This window comes from Osmerus mordax, chromosome 8 (assembly GCF_038355195.1).
Source record: "Osmerus mordax isolate fOsmMor3 chromosome 8, fOsmMor3.pri, whole genome shotgun sequence".
In the NCBI taxonomy this organism is placed as follows: Eukaryota; Metazoa; Chordata; class Actinopteri; order Osmeriformes; family Osmeridae; genus Osmerus; species Osmerus mordax.
Window position 1 is genome coordinate 16100629 of NC_090057.1, and position 15772 is coordinate 16116400.

The following is a 15772-nucleotide window of genomic DNA, read 5'->3' on the forward strand; positions in this document are numbered from 1 at the left end:
GGAAGCTGAACTGCATCATCTAACAAAGCTAAGAGCTTAAATAGCCCACAATGCGGCCTGAAAGCTGAACTGTTAAACAGAAGAAGTAGGTTAGCTAGTCATAACAAGAATATTATAGTTTTAACAGCTGAAATTATAGTTAGGATAGTAATAGCAGTAGCAGATGTAGCCTATCACTGAGTGCGTTTACTCGGCTTTCTTAGTAGGATTCAATGTGTTGATTGAATGAAACAAAGGATCAGTAGGGCCGATACAGGAAGACACGGCGACACTTTGTTGCAGAAGGATGATGGTGCAAGTTTGGTCCGTGGAGCATACAACGATTAATAAAATCAGAATCAGAATGGGATTTATTCGCCATGAAAGTTTGCACAGACAAGGCAGCCTTCTGCCGGAGGGGAGTGACTGAAACAGGGAGTGTCCAGGGTGGGAGGAGTCGGCCACAATCTTCCTCACTCGCCTCAGGGTCCTCGAGGTGTGCAGGTCCTCGAGGGTAGGCAGATTGCAGCCAATCACCTTCTCAGCAGTGCGGATGATACGCTGCAGCCTGCTCTTGTCCTTGGCAGTGGCAGCAGCGTACCAGACGGTGATGGAGGAGGTGAGGATGGACTCAATGATGGCTGAGTAGAAGTGCACCATCATTGTCTTTGGCAGGTTGAACTTCTTCAGCTGCCGAAGGAAGTACATCCTCTGTTGTGCTTTCTTGATGAGGGAGCTGATGTTCAGTTCCCACTTGAGGTCCTGGGAGAGGATAGTGCCCAGGAAGCGGAAGGACTCCACAGTGTTGAGTCACCTCTTGTAAATTGTATTAGGTTGAAATACTATCAAACTCTGTCTTGTCACTCCACTAATCAGCTAATACCAATCACCTGCATGAGAGACTGAGTGGTGCGTGTCTGTCGTTGCCACGGGGATGGTGCAGCTATGATTGCTAACGCGCTGAGGGCAGAGAATAAAAGAAATGTAGCTAGAATCCACACCTCAAACAAGTTAACCATTGTGTTATTTTTGGGTCATTGTGACCCATCAATCATTGTGACCCACCGTCGTATTGCGACAACTTTACCGCATTCAAAAACAAAGTGAAGCATTTTCTTTTAACTGTTGGGCTGTTTCAGACCCCCCACATTGTGAAGGTTAAAATAAAATTATTTTTATTTGATTTTGTATTGGGTAAAATTGGGTAAACGCAACGATGGTTCGTTATGAACCTTTGGGTCATGTGACCCGAAGGCAGCACAAGGGTTAACCTAGACGCAAAACTATAGGTCCAAACCAAAAAATAAGGATACTTTCCGAGACCCAAGACTGCGTAAACCAGAGATGTCCTTTAGATTTCTGTGCGGTCAGAAATACGACTCTAATACGAAGCTCCACTCTCTACGCTACGGCTACACCCAGCGCGGAAATTTTTCTGTGCGGAAATAGAACGTTCACGGAGCGGATCTTTTATTTAGCCGGCTACACTGGACGCGTTGAAGATGAATCAGTTTTGCTGTCTTTGTTTATTTATTTTACAAACACTGTCAACTATCTTACTTCCTATTTGACACTTGAATCGATGTAATTACTATCACTGACGTATCTTCAAATAGAAAAGCAACGTTAAAATCGTTAGAAACGTTAAATCTCCATGGAAACAGCTCTCGGGGTTTGGGAAATAATCGGATTTATTGCTACCTTCATTATTTACAGCAAAATACATAATAATTTTAATAGATTTATTACCAGACTATGTAAAAAGGGCCACGCAAACCTCGCGGAAAATAATAAAAATAGAAGCCAGTCTATTTCTCAATTTTCCGCGCGGAAATTGTTAGCGCGGAAATTCAGTTTCCGCGTCTGGTGTAGCCACTCTCATTGCTTAAAACAGATTAGAACTCTGCTGAGTCCACACCGCGTCCGCAAGGCAACATTTCCGTGCTTGGTGTAGCCACGGCGTAAGCGTTTCAGTCTGCACTCTAGGCTTTCACGTACACACCCATGTAAATCTCAGAAACGGTTTGAAAAAGTCATGAAACATAATCATTGATATTGAAAAAAGTTGAATAGATATCAAAAAGCTGATTTTTTTTATAGTTTAGGGTTTTGTCAACATTTAAAAGTTTAAATGGTGGCTCTAGCTAAAAGATTGAGGAAGAAGAAAGATTTGGAAGTTGAAGAAGTTTTAAGAAGTTTGAGAGGATTTGAAAAAAAAACTCCATTGGAAAACCATGTTAAAAACAGTATGAATATTGATTTATATTAGTGCAGTCGAACGATTAAAGTATTTAATCGCGATTAATCGCATTAATGGCATAGTTAACTCGCGATTAATCGCACATTTTTATCTATTTTAAATGTCCCTTGATTTCTTTTTGTCCAATAATTTTTTCTCATTTTAATGCTCTTATCAACATGGAAAAGTGGATCGGATTGCTTGGTGCAAATGTTTTTTTTTAATTGAAAACAACATCAATCGCCTGGCTTTGACAAGGGGGCTGAGAATTTGCATCAGCTGTGTGCTTGGCCATCAAGTGGTATTTCAGACTTGACGTGCTGCGATGATAGCTCAGTTCACAACGGCAAAACACACAGATCACTTTAGTCTTGTCAATGGAACCATTTGGCAACTTTTTAAAAGTAAACTTTACATTCAGAATCTTATTGGCATCCATTTCGGCGTCTCGCGCTCGCCATCCACTCAAAACGTAACGTTAGCCTACTACTCTTTAGCCGGCTCGCAAGCCCAAACAAGTGGGTGCGGCGTGCCTGTTGTTTTGTTTCCGGTCTAGCTAGATCTGGTGTGGTGTTGTAGTTTGTCTAACGTCAGTAGTTGTTGCAACAGCATGTGAAAAAAACTACGACGTTTGCTAGGCCAAAAAGAATATTAATCACGCGATAAAACAAATTACGCCGTTAAAATGGGTCTGCGTTAACGCCGTTAATAACGCGTTAAACTGACAGCACTAATTTATATTAATTCTAACATAATGAGTAGAAAGCTGAAAAGTCATAGCAGTCGTAGCCTGAAACTGCTGAATTTTTTGATAGCTGAACGGTTTTAATAGCTGAAGATTTGAAGATGCTGAAAGGTGTCAAGGAAGAAATAGAAGAAGAATATTATGAAGAAGTTGAACTAGAAAGTGCATTTCCTGCAGAAAATGTGTTGGAATGCTGATAGCTGAATTATTATTTTTTTTTATTGCTAAAAATACAGAAATGAGAAAATACCCGCAAGCTGAAATGAATTAAAAAAATGTGTGACTCACACAAAAGAGGCAGTGTGGAAGCTGAACTTCATCATCTAACAATGCTAAGAGCTTTGAAAGCGGGAGAAGCTGAAAGCTGAACTGTTAAACTGTAGAAGTAGTCGAATATTCGTTTTAGTAGCTGAAATTATAGTGCTCTTCGTCTTTTAAAGATCCTGTAAAGTAAATTCCATGTTTTGCTCCTAAGTACATTATATACGTGTGAAATGAGTTCCTGAAAGCATGTGCAAAGCCCTAAAACTTTGTCGCACTGAAATGTGGAGTTACACCGAAGAACAGTTTCTCCTCCGTTTTCAGATCAGGTTTTAATGGGCGGAGCCAAAAAAAAGCCCTATCTACGTCATTTCGCCCCATCTACGTCAGATCACTGAATGGCTCCTCCTGCTGTACTGTTATTGTAGCTTACATCAGCTAGCTAGCTAGCTTCAGGATGTCTCCCACCACCCGCAACTGCATCTTCCCTGGATGCACGAACTCCAGCTGCGCTGCAACGCCATTTAAGTTCCCTATTGATAATGAAAGGAAAAATAGGTGGATAGATTTTGTGAAGAGCCATGCTCATGGAAAGCTTCAGATAAACTCCAACAGCCGCCTCTGCACTGACCATTTAATGGCGGACAGTTTTAAAATGGACCAGAGACAGACGGGGTTCACCAACACACGGCTTCGCTTGCAGCGCGGAGCCGTACAGAGCATCGCCCCACCCGGCCGTTCATCCTCCGGTCGCACCTGGACCATACACCGCCGCCAGCAGTTCATCACTCAGTTCTGTGTGCTTGTTATAATTATACTAGATAACTTTTCCAGAGGTATCTCTGCTATGAGTTAGTGCAAACCGCTAACTTGATATTAGGCTACTCAGTGTAGAATGATGGTATTTTGGTGAAATGGTAGCTAATGTGCTAGAAGTAGTTGGAGAGCTCACTGTCTGCTGTCTCTGGCGTAAATTTTTACTCCTGTGTTACAGCTCAGGGGAACATTGCATTTATATGCATCTGTATGTTTCACTCATTGAACAAATACATTCTAATTCTATACTGTTTTGTTCGGCTTGACGTAGCGTCCATTATCTGGGTCGTAGGTAGCTTACGTGAGAGAGGTGGGGCCTTCTAGCGAGGGGGCCGAGCTTCAGCTTCTTCAGGCGACACCCCCCCCCCAGTCTCGAACAGAGAAGACTGCTGATTTTCTTACAATTTCAAAGCCTAATTTAACATACTTGTCAGTGGTTTTTTTTCATTCAAATGTCGATGGGTAGTTAATAACACATTATTCTGTGGTGTGGTGAACTTGAAACTCGTTTTTAATTCCACTTTACAGGATCTTTACAGTTTAGGCCCTCAGCACAGGGATGCAGGGTTATGTGGGATGGGTAGAGGTGTCATTGTTAACTGCAACTTACTTCTGCAGGGTGTAGCAATGATGCATGACCCTGTTGCTTACTAGCTCATCATATGACCAACAGTCCTTGTGTGAGACATATTTGCAGTCATAATGGAACGTTACAAACACTTATGCTAATGAAACGGACCAATTTTGATATGAGTATTAGGACCTCAGTGCTAAGCTTCTCAGTGTGGATGGTGGAGGAGCAGGAATGTACAGTATGACAGCTAGCGATGACTCGGTTTGTCTTATATACTTAAGTAGTGATAGGAACAGGTGTTCATCTCGCATTATGAGCATAGTTAACCCTGATGACTCGCGCTGCGTGTGTCACTGGGGCTACAAGGAGTTGTTAGTTACCCCAAACCCTTTTACTTAACACCCCGCTATGCGTTGCAATAAGTTGATAGCTTAATCGAGTTTTGGAAAGTAGGAAAGTCCACCAGGCCACCACGGTTTGGCTTCGCACATGATGACGTTTATGTATAAGATTGAAATTAATAATACCCTGTTCTGTATTTTTGATGGTTCTACTGTCACAATGCATGGGAAGTGTATGATTTTGTTGCCTAAGGTGGTTTTGAAAGTTTTTGTAGTCTATCAGAACTTATGTTCTTCCAGTATTGTTTCTGTTGAATAAGTACAGCAGTGTTTCCAGTAGGCGTTGTGATGGGACTTTGTAAGTCCCACAGGGGGGAATGTTGTAGAAAAAACATCACACTGTTGTAATTATGAAGATGGGTAATGATAATGGATTTAATGAAACTTGTAATCACTTTTAGTACATGCTATATTATTGGAAACCAGATGCAAAGCTGTTGACTGATTATTGTTTTCCCTAGACAATGGTAGAAGAAATAAAGCCCACAATATGAAGATCTGGATAATTAGGGGCTGAGTGGGGGAGAAGAATATGTGTGTGCTTCCATAAAGAACCAGGAAGCCCAGCTATAACTTATGAGACATATTTGTGGCCTTACGCCCAGGAGCCTAGTGCAGCTGGGTGTTCAAGGTCAGAAAGGGCCTAAATTGGGAGATTTGTCTATTTAGGAAAGTACCTGTAATTTGAATGCCCTAAGACAAGGGACCCACTGGGTAAGAATGCCTAATGTATATGTAACCAACACATATCGTACCATATTACAATACAATGGGGAGAAGACTATAAAAGTGAAATTTCCGGAGAAAAACTTCAGTCTGATCCTGGGATCAAACTCACGTTCTATTGGGAATCTTTGTTACTCGAGAACCAATAAAACACTTTGCATCTACCCTGCTGAGTTCCAGTGCTGTTTCTAAACTTTGAGAATGATTGAAGACTTACAGAAGCGTCAAATCAGGGTGAATTAGGGAAACCGTACATACAGTGGCTTCAGAAAGCTTTCTGACCCATTACTTTTAGTACATTTTCTTGTTTAATTAGATTACATTGGAAATGCATACATTTCCTCCATTAATCTGTACTCAATTAACCATAATGACAGAGCCAGATGGAAAGCATAGGTGAACTGCCATCTCAAGGTCTCTCCACAGATGTTCTATGGGGTTTGAGGATAAGGATAACTTTGTCATTCCAAAAACATTTGCATGAGCCGGAACGAAATTTGGTACTGAGGTTCTGGTTAAAACCACTCACAAATAAATAACTAAAACTACTCATCTTAAATAAATACAATAAATACAGACAACCAATCATACACACACATGGATACATACTAAAAGAACCTGAGAAATTAGCAGCATAGTGGAAACAATTCAGTGTAACAGTTAAAGTTAAGTCTGTTCAGTTCAGTTAAGTCTGACTAAACCACTCAAGGACATTCAGAGACATGTCCTGAAGCCTGTTTGCTTCGGGTCATTGTCATAGCAACCAGGAAGCACCTTACCACAATTCGGATTGCCACAGCAAAGGGTATATACTTCTTTATGAATTTGCTTAACTTTTTAAAAAAATGTTGTCAAAATGGGTATTTGAGTGTAGATTAATGTAAAAAAAAATAGGCAATATAATCCATTTTAAATTAAGTCTACAATACAATCACTGTATGAAGTCACAGATATCTTTGTGTGGGAGTGCACGCATGTACGGTTGTGTGTATGTGCGCTAGTAGTGGAATACTTGCCGTTTGTTATTGGGTGTGCTTTGCCTTCGGCAAAGGGCACAACCTTTGTTCTCTCACATATATATTTATTATTATTATTTATTTTCGCCCCCCTAAGGATCAGTCAATATTTGGACTACATACACAACGGCGGTGTCAAAAGGTTCGTCTTGTTAGCGATTGCGTTGGTTGTATTTTTATTTACGTTCCGTTGCATGGTTTAAGTAGAAATTGCGTTTTTGTGGTGAAAAGTTAGTTGGCTAATTTGCTAGCCACAGTCACTGACGTTACTAACGTCACTACGTCACGAAAACACGCGTGACTACCTGTAGCAGAACATTCGTTTCGCATCTGTTAACTTGGGGGATAGCTAGGCTAACTATAGCTTTACTGCAAGGCAGCTGCAGAAACGCCACAAGCAAAGAGGCCAGGGTGATAACTATTTACTCATTTTACTTTGTGATGTGAAACACAATTATGAAATGTAATGTACAATATTAGCTGATATTATTAAGGAAGTAGGCCCACATATACTTTCGGAAACGGTAGTCTGCTATTTCACTGAAGCATTAGCATGACATTAGCCTCTGTTGCCCGGGCAACACATACCACAGTGGTCTATGATGCATCTGTTTTCAATCGTTAAAATAAATATTCCTCACAAATACATTTTCTTTGTAGGATTTACTATGACATTACATTACAAGTAAACGATTTGTTGGTGAAATTATCATTACCTGTGGTTTCAAACCAGTGTTGCTCATTGCAACGCTGTAGCCTACGCGAGACACACGACAAAAACATCTAACTTACACAGCTGTTTCGGAAGTCAAACGGCGACAGAACATGTTCGGCACTCCCCTTACTTAAATCAAAAGTCTTTCAATAGGTGAAACTATCTGACTACTAACCTGAACTTCATTGCCACAGCCTAAACTTTGTCAATCTGTTCATGAAAATAATTAATTTCAGCCTAAACCGTACAACGGAACGTTTAATCGAATTCAACCAACACAATCGCTACCAAGACGAACACAGCTGTAGTCTAGTACTGTACTGTACTAGTACAATTTACCGGGACAGCTTCTCCACACAGGGCTATATCGCATTTTGCGTTGTTACTGACAATGATCGCTACCAGTGAGCTTTTTATGAATGAGCGATTTTCCACTAAATAAATGTCAAGCTTATTTACGTTTTTGGGGGCATATTTTCAGTTAGCAGATGGTACTGTTTGAATCGCGATTCTATCTTCTGCCGGTAACGTCGTAGAATAATCTTCAAAGGGGGTTCTTTATTAATGAATGAATGCAATATGAGTAGGCTAAATGCCTGAAAATATCACGAGAAGGGAAAACTTAAAAGGACGTTTAAGTCACAGAGATTAGGTCCATTTTTACACCGGTCTGCCAAATGTATTCGTTTTGATTCGGCTATGAGGCTGCCTCTTGCAGGGGAAATGAGAAGACATCATATTTCATTCTACACTTCACTCGTATTTTGAGTTGTAAATGAGCAGCAAAAAAAAGATGCTTTTAAATCTATGTAATATTTATACATAATAAGTAGGCCCTATGCATTTTTATATAAAATATACAGGAATATCAGTTGTAAAAATGGCATTAAAATCCCTGTACAACCGACGCAAGCAAGCACACCCTACAATTTCCCCAGAAATTGTACCCTCTCTAGTTGCAGTTGTCTCTGCAGAGGCTAGCGGCATTGACAAGGGCAGACAAGGCCGTCGCAGCCACATAGGGGATGGATGCTGCCTCTGTGTGACTCAGTGATCTTGGTTTGTGTGAGACCTGGGGGGGGCCGTGAACACACAAGAACAAAAACACTTAATAAAACACGCACCTGACATTCATTAACACTGCATTTTCCTGGACTAACAAAGAAAACTTTTCTTTGTGTAAAAACGGAAAGTTCATCCTGGGAGTTGTGGTGAGGGCAGGGGGGGATAGCAAGCTAACAATACACCCTACTACTACTCAAGCAGACAAGGCAGTTCCACTGTCCGACTAAATGATATTTCTCTGGCTCATGCAAAGCAGTGGAACTGAACCCTGATTAATTATACACGCTCTACTGTGGTATTACATAACGGCTTTGAATCGAATCCAAATTGTCGAGATTCTACTAGTTATGTTCAAGATCCTGTAAAGTGGACCTGAAAACGAGTTTTAAGTTCGCCACACCACAGAATAATGTGTTATTAACTACCCATCCAAATTCGAATGAAAAAATAACACCGACAAGTATGTTAAATTAGGCTTTGAAATCGTGAAAAAATCAGCCGTCTTCTCTGCTTGAGACTGAGGGGGCGTGTTGCCTGAAGGAGCTGAAGCTCCGCCCCTCGCTGCCTAGTGCCTACATCCGACCCAGATAATAGACTCTATGTCAAGCCGAACAAAACCATATAGAATTTGAATTTATTTGTTCAATGAGTGAAACATACAGATGCATATAAATGAAATGTTCCCCTGAGCTGTAACAGTAAAAATGGACACCAGAGACAGCAGACATTGAGCTCTCCAACTAGGCTACTTCTAACACATTAGCTACCATTTCACCAAAATACCATCATTCTACACCGAGTAGCCTAATATCAATTTAGCGGTTTGCACAAACTCATAGCAGAGATACCTCTGGAAAAGTTATCTAGTATAATTATAACAACCACACAGAACAGAGTGATAAACTGCTGGCAGCTGTGGATTGTCCAGGTGCGACCGGGAGGAGGAACGGCCGGGAGGGCGATGCTCGGTACGGCTCCGCGCTGCAAGCGAAGCCGTGTCTCTGCGAACCCCGTCTGTCTCTGGTCCATGTTAAAACTATCCGCTGTGAAATGGTCACTGCATTTAGTCATTTAGCAGACTCTCTTATCCACTGCAGAGGCGGCTGTTGGAGTTTATCTGAAGCTTTCCATCAGCGTGGCTCTTCACAAAATCTATCCACCTATTTTTCCTTTCATTATCAATAGGGAACTTAAATGGCGTTGCAGCGCAGCTGGAGTTCTTGCATCCAGGGAAGATGCAGTTGCGGTTGGTGGGAGACATCCTGAAGCTAGCTAGCTAGCTGATGTAGGCTACAATAACAGTACAGCAGGAGGAGCCATTCAGTGATCTGACGTAGATAGGGCGAAATGACGTAGATAGGGCATTTTTTGGCTCCGCCCATTAAAACCTGATCTGAAAACGGAGGAGAAACTTTTCTTCGGTCTAACGGTGCTTGTCCACTGCAGCGACGCGATGCGAGCGACGCGATGTTTTCCATTCATTTTCAATGGAGCCAGGCGAATCGCTTGCGTGGTGCATTGTGGGTAGCGACGCGATTCAAGCGATTCGAGTTGAGATTTTCTCAACTTGATGCAAATGAGGAGCGATTTTCGCTAGCGATTGCCAATCGGATTGTTTTCCTGTTTCTCGTAACGTAGCAACCATGGTAAACATTTCTAGCTCTCAGTTTCAGAATGGAGGAGAAAATAATTGCTTGTATAGCTGCTTACCCGGTGTTGTACGACACATCTCTGTATTCGTACAGAGATGTTAATAAAAAACGATGCATGGCGCAAGGTTGCCGAAGTTGTTGGTGCTTGTACTTTCAAATTCAGTCTAGTCACATTACGTAACTTCGTTCTGTGGTAACTACAGTAGCTAGCTAGCCCGGCTGGAACTCCCTATCGTATCGACAGATTAGCAGACTTTGAGTAATATAATAAAACGTTTTTTACACATGTCAACGTTTATGTCTATTAAACAGTTTTGTATTTTGTATACAAGTTGTATTTTGATCGATGTTGCGAGTATGTAAACCCAAGTCTGCACACTTGGCCATGACAACTACAACAGTGACTTTAGAGAACTACATTTTACATTAATCTGTTTGAAACGCCCCCGAGCGTGGTGAACTGTGGGAAGGCGAGCGATGGCAAGCGATTCGCGTCGCTGCAGTGGACACGCACTGTAACTCCACATTTCAGTGCGACAAAGTTTTTGTGCTTTGCACATGCTTTCAGGAACTCATTTCACACGTATATATTGTACTTATAAGCAAAACATGGAATTTACTTTACAGGATCTTTCAGTGAAAAGGTTCACAGAGAACTATGGACCCTGTCCTGGTGGTGTTGGTGGTGGTGTCTTTTTTTAAATAAATAAATTAAACCCAAATGAATTAATCAAACACAAAACAGAACGTGTTCATCTGAAACATGCACCTTATCACATTGTTTGCATATCATGCAATGAACTTTAGGCATACTTTATGGTGCAATATTAAGGTAGGCTGTACAAGGTGGCCTACTTAAAATGGTTGGAGTACCTCATGTTCTGTTAGAGTCACAAACTCTGCAAGGCTACCTTGTTTCCATGGTGGAATTGCTGCCCACACCTATTGAAAGAATGAAAAAATATTAGACAGACATTAGAATTGGATTTTCACATTCCATGCGCACATTTAAGCCGGTCCATTCTTTTTTAAGGTTTATGTATAAATGACTTTGAGTATTCAACGAACAGACAATATGAGTGATGTTTTCCAGTACCTCATCTCCTGGTTTAAAGTGTGTCACCCCAGACCCACAGTCCACCACCACACCAGATAGGTCACGACCCAGTACAATTGGAAACTCAGAGCTGCCTTGTTGCACCAGGCTCAAAGGGTCTCGTCGCAGTTTCAGGATTGTAGCCCCATACCCCCCTGAGATCAACATAAGACATGCCTGTAAGACAGGTGACTTCTAGTGCACGGACAGATTGCATCGGCAGAAAGAGTTCTAGGCTAGACCTATGCTCTATAACCAGCTTTTTTGCAGCCGATTTACAGTACTACCAGCAAAAGACGGCTGAATCAAGGAGTTTTGACCCAACTTACCCCTCATGGATATGTCAAGAGGGTTGAGACTTGCAGCATGGATATGAATTAAAACCTCACTGTCAAAATGTATACTAGTTGTGTACTCTTCAGTGAAAATTAGAACCTCATTCGTGCCATACTGGTCAATCACGTGGGAGTCAGGTGGCTGAGCGGTTAGGGAATTGGGCTAGTAATCCGAAGGTTGCTGGTTCGATTCCCGGCTGTGCAAAATGACGTTGTGTCCTTGGGCAAGGCACTTCACCCTACTTGCCTCGGGGAGAATGTCCCTGTACTTACTGTAAGTCGCTCTGGATAAGAGCGTCTGCTAAATGACAATGTAATTTAATCGGTTATGCACAGTATTGCATGCAGTATTGTAGTGTTTTGTTTTCATAAATTGGATAGCACTTTTCACACCTTTGATTATTTTGCACCTAGACTAAACTGGCCTTGAACAAACCAAAACAAGAACAAATCTCATATATTGAAACAAACAAAAACAGACAAAGAGGACATGCAATATAATCTTAACATCACCATTGTTACCAAGACACAGGCTGTTCAAATGAATCCCTAAAGGCTACTACCCCTTTTCAGAAAAAGCACGTAGTCATACACTATCATGAGAATGAGCTCATCAATGGAGAGTATAGTCTGTAAAACTCGTCCAGACATATTTTTTATTCAGTCAAGGCAAATTAGGCCAAAGAGTTTCATGGTGTTCTGCCTGTCTCCAATACATGTTTTGTTGACTGAGAGGAGAAAAAGAGTCCCCAGGGTCCCTGAGGCAGAATAATGATGATTCAGCATGACACCAAACAGCAAACAAAGCTAGCATTATTATCTCAAATCTCAGGGGAGGGGGGGACACCAACTCATATTGGCCGCTTTGTTTTAGCCCCCTCATTACAGTGGGTCTGCCTAACGAAGTGTGTGAGGCAGACCGCTTTAAAAAACAAAACTAGGAACAGGCAGTTCCCAGTTTGTCTGAGTGGAGGCACTGTTATTCCCTACAACTGTACGTGCCTTTAATAGTTTGACCTTCCTCCTTAGCCACCATGGACAGGAGTAGGCCAGTCTCTCAAAACATCTCATTTAAAAGCTGTTTGTGGAGAGGTTGGCAATCTGTGTCCTGGTTCTGAGAACAGCAGGGTATAGCTTGCTATCTGGGCCTTCAGTCCACCTTGGGACCAATAACCCAAATCACATGGTCCTTCTGCCCTAAATAAAAGGCTTTCCCATTGATCTCATTTAGTGTCGAGGTACAGAGCAGCATATGTGAACTGTCACCATTTGATCAGGGATATCTTGGCCTACTCCTAAGGACTGCACCTGCGTCTATCTCTCTGCCTGTATTGCTCTCTATTTTTAAATGGTCTCTTTCCTATGATGCATTTCTGCTCTTTGCATACTCATTGCATTCTTCTTCCATCTGTGTCTGTCTCCGTCTCTTCCTCTCTCTCTCTCTCTCTCTCTCTCTCTCTCTCTCTCTCTCCCTCTCCCTCCCTCCCTCCCTCCATCCTTCATCTTGCTTTCACACTGCTCTCTCAGTCCCAGACTAATTAACAACCTAATCACCATGCCGCTATACCAAACCACACAGATACATCTAATGAGCATACGTCATGGTTGGACATAAAAACCAACTCACCATGCCCTAGGCACAACTGGAAAATGGAGGTTCCTTTTCTTAAAGAAAGCCTGAGCGATAGAAAGGCAACACAGCTTTGGGGTCGGAGCGGTTGAGGAGTTGCTCTCCCTGGAAACCACTTCGCTGCCTCACTGATTGGATACTTCATGTCAGTCAAGTCATGGTCTAGGGCAGTGTTTCCCAACCTTTTTTCAGTCATGGCACCCTTAGAAAAGTTTCAAAATTTTGAAAAAAACATGAAAAGGACTTCACTCTACATATCCGAATTCTCCTGATTGAGGGACGTTTTTAAGTCTTCCCTCAGTTAGTAGTCGTGCCAAAACCTTGCTGCGTGATAGCCATCGAACGGCCGTATGTAATAAAAAGCTCTGATGTTCCGCTCCCATTTCCTCATATAAAATCGAAAATAGACGGCTCTTCAGTGGGCGTGCCTTGATTAAATTAATTAGGCCTATATCTACTGCTCTGTCCAGTACATCAGAGTTCCTTCGGGAGCGTCTTTGCTACCAGTGCCTCCCTATGTAAAAAGCAGTGAGTGGCTTTCACATGTGGGTTTTGCGCTCTGACTCTGCTAATGAAGCCTTTCGAACTCCCCGTCATGGCAGCGGCCCCATCAGTACATGTGACAGACAATATATTTCTTCTCCCGTTGTTTTGTCAGGCATTGATTTACAAAATAAAAAGGTTTCTCGAATGCTGTCGCCATCTACGAATCGAACATTTGCAAGGAGCTGAGCGTGCGTGCCCACTAATGTCAGTCGACTCATCCAGCTTCAAGGAAAATTCGTTGAAGGCAGGGACGGACTGGGGGTAAAGGGTTAAAAGTCCCTGGACTATTATCCAGACTGGCCCACCAGAACCAGCCCACTTGATGTAATGCAAGTTAGGGAGATTCACAGTTCATGCAAGTGCGCACAGCACGCGAGCGAAAATGTTTGGCCTTTATTTCAGCGCAAAATAGTTTTTGAGCTTTATGTAAAATAAACATAGCCGTTTTTCAATTGGTAAAACGTTGTCTCGTGAAGATGATGTCTTCTTGTCTCTTATTTTTCAGCCCCTTACGTTTATTATCCTGGTTTTCGATCGTTATATCTCTACTAGCTAGCTTTCGATCTCAGTGCTGTCGAGTGTAAGCGAGACAAAGGGGGCGGGGTAATGGCTGTTCAGACGTTCATTTGGAATAGACCAACCGGCCTTTGGGAAATGGGGGACGGCCAACTGTGTCGCTCAATCTTCTGCCGACATTTTATTAGTATAGTCTAAAAAATTATAAGGAAAGCGGCCCTCCGGTCCAGACGTGTGCTCCCGATGGCCAGTCCGCTACTGGTTGAAGGACTTTTACACGGCACCCTTGCTCTCATCAGACTGCACCCCTGGGTGCCGCGGCACCCCGGTTGGGAAACACTGGTCTAGGGCACTGGATAACTCCTGGAAGCCTTATCGCAAATTCATGGAGTGGAATTCCAATCTTTAGCTAAGTTTCACTTATCTCTTGACCGCTTAACTATTTAACAATATGTTTATCACAGTATAGATGAACTCAAGTTATGATTGTGGATGGTTAGTTGTAGGAGAATATATTCTCTCAACATTGATTTCCATCCTGAAAATGCCAAAAGTTTCAAGTTTATTTGGAATTTGCCACTTTACATGTTCATTCACCTGTTACATTTAGTCATTTAGCAGACACTCTTATCCAGAGCGACTTACAGTAAGTACAGAGACATTCCCCCGAAGCAAGTAGGGTGAAGTGCCTTGCCCAAGGACACCGTCATTTGGCACGAACTGGCAACCTTCAGATTACTAGCCCGATTCCCTAACCGCTCAGCCACCTGACTCCATACAGACTGTTGAGACTGATGAAGATGTTTTTTTCAGTCTGCTATCATGTCAAAATCAGAGAGATAAATTGGTGCATCAGGGTTTTATCTGTTCTGAAAATTTGTTTAAAAAAAAACACTGTGCACAAACACACACACACAATCATTTTTACTGTGCCTCAGGGACTCTGCCACAGGAAATACAATGCAGTCTGTCATTCAACAGATAGATATCATCTTATCTGTAGGACTTCCTCCCTGTGCAAGGACAGCATCAGGAATATAATACACCATCCTGACTCTGTTTATCCTGTGGATTAGCGAGCCGTACATGCTGATATGCTGTTTGGAAGTACAGAGAAAAGCCCTAGGTCGGCACATTGATTGGGAACAGATTGTCCCATTCAACACTAACAGAAGCCCAACACATACCATGAACAGTTGTATCACAAACTCTTATTCTCCTTTCATGTATTTTGGGGGTTTTGTTTGAGAGATTACTTCCTAAATGCAAGTGTGTCTTTTGTGTGTGACAAGGTAGTGGGGGTGTTGTTCTATCTGGCTTACATACAGTACATTTACATACATAAATACTACATCTAATTCAAATACACATACAAAAATGTGTGTTTGTGTGTGTGTGCTGCCAACTACCTCACTGGCACCAACACCTGACAGATGTGTCCGCACCAGCTTGTGAGCCAT

General features: G+C 42.1%; 1 pseudogene; it reads right to left on the bottom strand.

Annotated features, from left to right (window-relative positions):
• The window catches only part of LOC136947494 (reticulon-4-interacting protein 1 homolog, mitochondrial-like), a 67992-nt pseudogene extending 52220 nt beyond the window's left edge, over positions 1–15772 (bottom strand).